At 36.3% G+C, this 6,236-nt stretch overlaps 1 pseudogene; it reads right to left on the reverse strand.

Annotated features, from left to right (window-relative positions):
• Positions 1-314: 314 nt before the first annotated feature.
• Positions 315-433, reverse strand: LOC111740469 (annotated as a pseudogene).
• Between the last annotated feature and the right edge of the window lie 5,803 nt (positions 434-6,236).

Raw genomic sequence — 6,236 nt, forward strand, 5'->3', positions numbered from 1 at the left:
TTACTTATAAAACTTACAAATTGAAAAAAATCATTAATTGTCAAGGGACATTCATCTTATAATTATTTTCAAGAATGAAAAATTATCGACTAGCCTATTAATACAAACCAACAAACAAGACCATGTACTAAACACCAGAGTGAGCACAACATGTCCTACTTGGGAAAAGATAGGAATAAAAACTTTCTCATTTTTAATGCATAGACGTGCAATTATTATTATTATTATTTTAGACTAGGCAACCCTTGGTTGACCTCACAGATTGCAAGGAACTTGTCATCTTGCAATCCCTTATTTTTTTTTTTATTTTTTTACACCTACAGCACCTGGTCCTCCTAGGTGGTCTCCCATTCAAGTACTAACCAGGTTGGACCCTGCTTATCTTTCAAGATCAGATGGGATTGGGCTTGTTCAGGGTGGCATGGCCATAGACGCAATTAAATTTTTAGCAATTGTTATAAATATTTCAACTACAGTATTGCAAGTCCATCTTCCAAACTTCTATTAATTTCACCAAGGTAAACAGTTTAGCAAAAGTAACATTAATTTTAAAACTTAAAAGAGAAAAATTGTACCATTAAAAACAAAATTATTTCACATTGTAGCAAAGCATTTTATTTTAAAATATGCATATAACTATATAACTATCAACATCCACATCTAATTGTATACAATAATTTGTTGGACAATAGTTCACATTGCAAAATATAGATATCTATTGGGAGAGATGGAAAGAGAGTTATGAAAAGGTTTATGAGAGCATAACAAGAAAAGAGTACAATCAGACATCAAAATAAAATAGAAACATTAGGCTTCCCAAGGAATCTGTTTTGGGGAGTTTCCTCCTGAATTAAATTCCTGAAAAATCATTGTCAATTTACATAACATATTATATTAATCAATATTTGCCTTATTTCTTCAGAACATCTGTCCTAGATTTTTAAGCATATGATTTAGAGTATATTTAATCAAAGAAAGTTGATAAATATTATGCAGATTTGTTACAAAGAAAATATTGTCTTGATTGGTTAATGACAAAATATGTATCCTAAGCAAAAGATACCTCTAGACATGAATCTAAAGATATATTGTCCAGGAAAGACAATTATTTTAAAAGAATTTTATTTTCCACTTTTTTGATCAGCATGTTGGAAATGAAAATTCTCAAAAACACATAAATATGTCAAAAATGTATTAGATATGTAAGTAAAAATAGTAAGAAAATATTAAGAATGGTATAAATTATTTTGATTAAAAAAGGGTAATTACTAAGATATTAATATATGAATGAGGAAAATCAAGACTAGACCAATTTTAATTTGTTGATTAAAATGTGTACTGGTACACCCCAACCAGAAGCATCTTACATGAACAGATAAAATCAACAAATTTCAAGAACTTCTGCCAACATAGACAATTCAAGTTCATTTTCAGTCCTGTCCACCTTAAAAAAAATTAAATACTGGATAAAATAGAAAAATAACAACAACAACAACAAAAAAAAAACACTCAAAATAAAATAGATTTGTGGGAAAAAAAGCAAAATAGAAAATCCTCTGGTTCCAAAAAGAAACAGGAAAACTAAAATCAAATACCTTAAAATTATCTTCTCCATAAGTGGCAGATTCATACACACACACACACACACACACACACACACACACACATTCTATATATGTATATATATGATTCATACACACACACACACACACACACACATTCTATATATGTATATATATGTATACACATATATATATATACACATATATATAAATTCTGTGATAGTTATCCTATCCAAATGTGTGTTCTAATTCCCTACTTCTTTGAATATTGTCTGATCTTAATGATTAATTTATAATAAACAAAAAAAATCAATGGAAATAATGCTGCATGATTTGAGGTTAGATAAGAAAAAAAAAGATACAGATTATGAGTATCTCTGTATTCTTGTTCTTCAAACCTAGTAACCATACTGTGAGGAAGCCAGTAAACTATATAGATAGGCCACGTGTAGGTGATCAGCCCATGGCCCCATTTACTTTAACTCTCACCATGAACCACCATACAGGGCATCAGCATCATGGCAGTGTAAATTGTCCCTTTTTTTCTCTCCCATTTTTTTAAAACAACTAAATTAGACTATGTATCTGAATAAAAGTGTCTTGACATCCAATACCAAGGGATCCAAGAGGATTCTTGCACACCTTTGATATCTGAAAATAAATAAACAAGATCATGTAAGATATGTGGATCCAAAAGAGTCAGAGAACCTGCCCCACCCCACTTATGTGGAGGAAAAACAAACTGGAAAGTGCTAACCTAAACAGATACCCATAGGTGAGATAGAGTTCATAGAGTATGTCTGAAGGGAGATTCCAGTATGTCATTGAAGTGGCATAGAGATAAGTTTGGATGCAGAGAATAAGGAGGAATTCCATCAGAACTTTGACCCCGACTGTGGTTACACTAACTCTGTGAAGTTCTCTGGCAGTGGCAGCAGAAACCTTTCTAACAAAGCAGGTAAAAGCAGTGACCTCTTTCACGGAGAAGGCTAAAAAAAAATGGCGCAGGTCATAGCTGAAGAAACCCATTTCTTTTCATCACCATCCTGATTTCTGAGGTAAGACCTCTGTGATTGGGTTGTAGGAAAGAGAAAAGAAAAGAAAAAAAGCAGATCAGAATATCAAAGGACATTAAAGACATGCTCTTCCTGAGTCCGTTTCATGACTTAGCAGGAAGTCTGTTCATAATCCTCTGGGCGTACCTCACCTGAGGATCTCCCTATTAGGTCAATGAATACCCTCAACACTCCAAGTACTAAGCCCACACCTCTCTAACTCTGTCTGGATTATTTTGTGTGTTTTAAAGTGCATCAGTGAGAGCAGATGGAGAATCAGAGTGCTCTCGGAAAATCAAATCAGAGTCTGTGGGCAAGGGGGAAGACACAAACTGGAGCTACAGCAGCAAATTCTGGAAAACTCAAAGGAAGTTCTTCACAGCCAGTTTTTTTGTGTTCTAAGAACAAGAGTATGCAAAGGTTAAGAAATCTGACAGAAAGAGAGCAAGGAGAGTGGAGCAAGACTACCTGTAATAAGCCTAAGAAACCACCGATAAGCAACACCAAGGAAAAGTACCCTATCTGAAGATAACCAGTAATAATATTTCAAATGTGAAAGCAGCAAAGCAAAAATACAAGAAACTTTAAAAATCAAGAAATTATGCCATCACCAAAATAAATCAATAATTCTCTGAAAACTAAGCCCAAAAACATGGAATACTGCAATCTAGCTAATGAAGAATTTAAAAGAGCTGTACTGAAAAAACTCAACAAACTACAAGGAAACTCAGAAAGACAGCTCACTGCATTAGCAAAAAGATATCTGAACAAAATGAGCAATTTACAAAAGAGAACATGAAAAAAAAAACAAACAGAAATTTTGAAAGTTAAATATTTAATGAATGAGATAGAGAATACAATAGAGAGCACCTGTGATAGAGTAGACCAGATGGAAGATAGAATGAGAAATTTAAAAAATAGGAAATCTAAAATAACACAGCTACAAAAAAATAGACAAAAAAACAAAATGAGTGAAGAAAGTTTCAACAATCTATGAGATTCAAACAACAACAACAAAAATTCAAATAATTAGGATTCCTGAAGAAGAGAGGTAGAAGGCAGAGAGTTTATTAGAATAATATTTAAAAACTTGCCAAACTGGGGAAGGACTTAGACACACAAGTACACAAAGCTAATATATCACCCTACTATCTCAATGCAAAAAGACCTTCTCCAAGACACATTATAATAAAACTATCAAAAATTAATAATAAAATAAAAATTCTAAAGGCAGCCAGGGGAAAAAATATTAAGTAACCTATAAAGAAATGACATATTCAAAGTGTTGAAAGATACCAATTGACAGCCAAGAATACTTCATCTGTCAAGATATGAAGGAGAAAAATAAAGGCTTTTCCAAAAACAAAAATTGAGGGAGTGCACCACTATTAGACCTGACTGGCAAAAAATGCTCAGTTTTGTCAAGCTGAAATAAAAAGGCACTAAACAGCAACAGGAAAACATATGAAAGTACACAACACATTGGTAAAGGTAAAAAAATAGATAATCCAAATTCAAAAATTATAACTCTAGAAATTTGTCAAGATGGCTTAGAAAGTAAATGCTATGCACACCACCTCTCGCAACTGCACTGAAATTATAATGAAACTACAGAGCAACCAGCATGTGGCTGAACAGAAGCCCTACAACTAGGGACAAACATAAGAGGTCACCTTGAAATTGGTAGGAAGAGTGAAGACACCAAATGGCCTGGTCCCATGACCACATGCAGCGATCAAGAATCGGGAGGATTATCTTGACTGCAGAGCCCCTGAGGAGTCAGGGGTCTCACCCAACCCCACAATGGGCTCCCTAGCCCAGGGTTTCAGTGCTGGGAAGAGAAGTCCCCACAACCTCTGGCTGTGAAAACTAGCAGAGGTTGTGGCTAAGCGAGACAGAAAGCTGCAGGAGTTGCAGACATTTTTCTTAAAGGGCACACGCTGAAACTTACAAATGGATTCACTTGCTCTGAATTCCAACAGAAAGGCAGCTGTTTGAGATGTGTCAGGAACATACAGAGAGACACTGAGTTGTCGAGCTTCAGAGCGAGTGTTGGAGGTGTGATTTTCTCCCAGACAGAAGTGCTGATAGAATCCATTGTTCCTTTGTTCAGCCCTCCCCACTCTTAGTATGTGGACATATTTGAGTCTCAATCAACATTAGGTAACACAAGTCACTCCACTCAGGTGACTCCTCGAGACTGTGCCTCTCCCAACATGCAGGCCCACAAAAGCTGCCTCCAGTGAATTATTCTATAAAAATGACCTGCCTTGGCTCTTGCTGTGGACTTTCCTAAAATCTCCTAAAGGATCACAAAACTCAAAAAGTAGCATCTGGCTTCGGTGTACCTCGTTCCTCTTGCTAAGCAGTTCTAAGCCCTGCACTAGCAGCAGCTGGCCTTGGTTCCTAACTTGACCTTGTGAGGCACCTATAAATGCAGCATGGGAGACAGCCATTTGTGGGTTGCTCAGTTTCTCTTACCAGGTGGCCCCAGAGGTGCACAGACTGCTGTTGAACTTGGCCTGCAGCTAGATCCCTCCCAGGAGGTCTTTGGGATGGCATACCAAGTGGCCTGCTTTGAGCAGTGCCAGAGCCAGAGCACCATACAAGGCTGCATCTGAGAAGGACACACCTGAAGGGCAAACTGGACAAGCACCAGAGCCCTGCTAAAGTGAATCCTGCTCCATAAGATCAGCCTCTCATCAGCCAATTCTCACAACCAATCACCCCTAGGGTCAATCCCTCCCATCAGCATATAAGCAGCAACCAAGGCTCAACTATAACAGGAAGATACACACAACCTATACAAGGGACACACCTTGAGCACTGAGCCCCACAGGATACCTACTACATAAAGCTACTCTACTAATACCATGAGACTTAGGAGCCTTACCTAATACATAGAAACAAACACAGGTAGGCAGCCAAAATGGGAAGACAAAGAAACATATCCCACATGAAAGAACAGAACAAAGTTCCAGAAAAAGAACTCAACAAAATGGAAACAAGCAATCAACTAGATGCAGAGTTCAAAACACTGGTTATAAAAATATTTAAGGAACTTAGAGGAAGAGTAGATGAATTCAGTAAGAACTTTAACAAAAAGATAGAAAACATACAAATGAAAATGAAAAACATAAAATGGAACCAATAAGAAATGAAGAGTACAACATCTGGAATGAGAGTACATTAGAGGGAATCAACAGAGTGAATAAAGCAGAGGATCAAATCAGCGATTTAGAGGATGAAGTAGCAAGAGACATCCAATCAGAACAGTAACAAGAAAAAGAATACGGAACCAATGAAAATAGCTTAAGAAGCCTCTGGGACAACATCAACATCAAACATAACAATATTTGCATCATAGGGATACAAGAAGGAGAAGAGAAAGAGCAAGGAATTGAAAACCGATTTGAAGAAATCATGATACAAAACTTGCCTAGCCTAGTGAAGGAAATAGACATACAACCCCAGAAAGCTCAGAGAGTCCCAAACAAGATAAACCCAAAGAGGTCCACACCAGGTCACATAATAGTTAAAATGGCAAAAGTTAAATTCAAAGAGAGAATCTTAAAAACATCAAGAGAAAAGCAATTAGTTACCTACAATGGAGCTCCTA

Source organism: Pteropus vampyrus, unplaced genomic scaffold (assembly GCF_000151845.1).
Source record: "Pteropus vampyrus isolate Shadow unplaced genomic scaffold, Pvam_2.0 Scaffold63, whole genome shotgun sequence".
Classification (NCBI taxonomy): domain Eukaryota; kingdom Metazoa; phylum Chordata; class Mammalia; order Chiroptera; family Pteropodidae; genus Pteropus; species Pteropus vampyrus.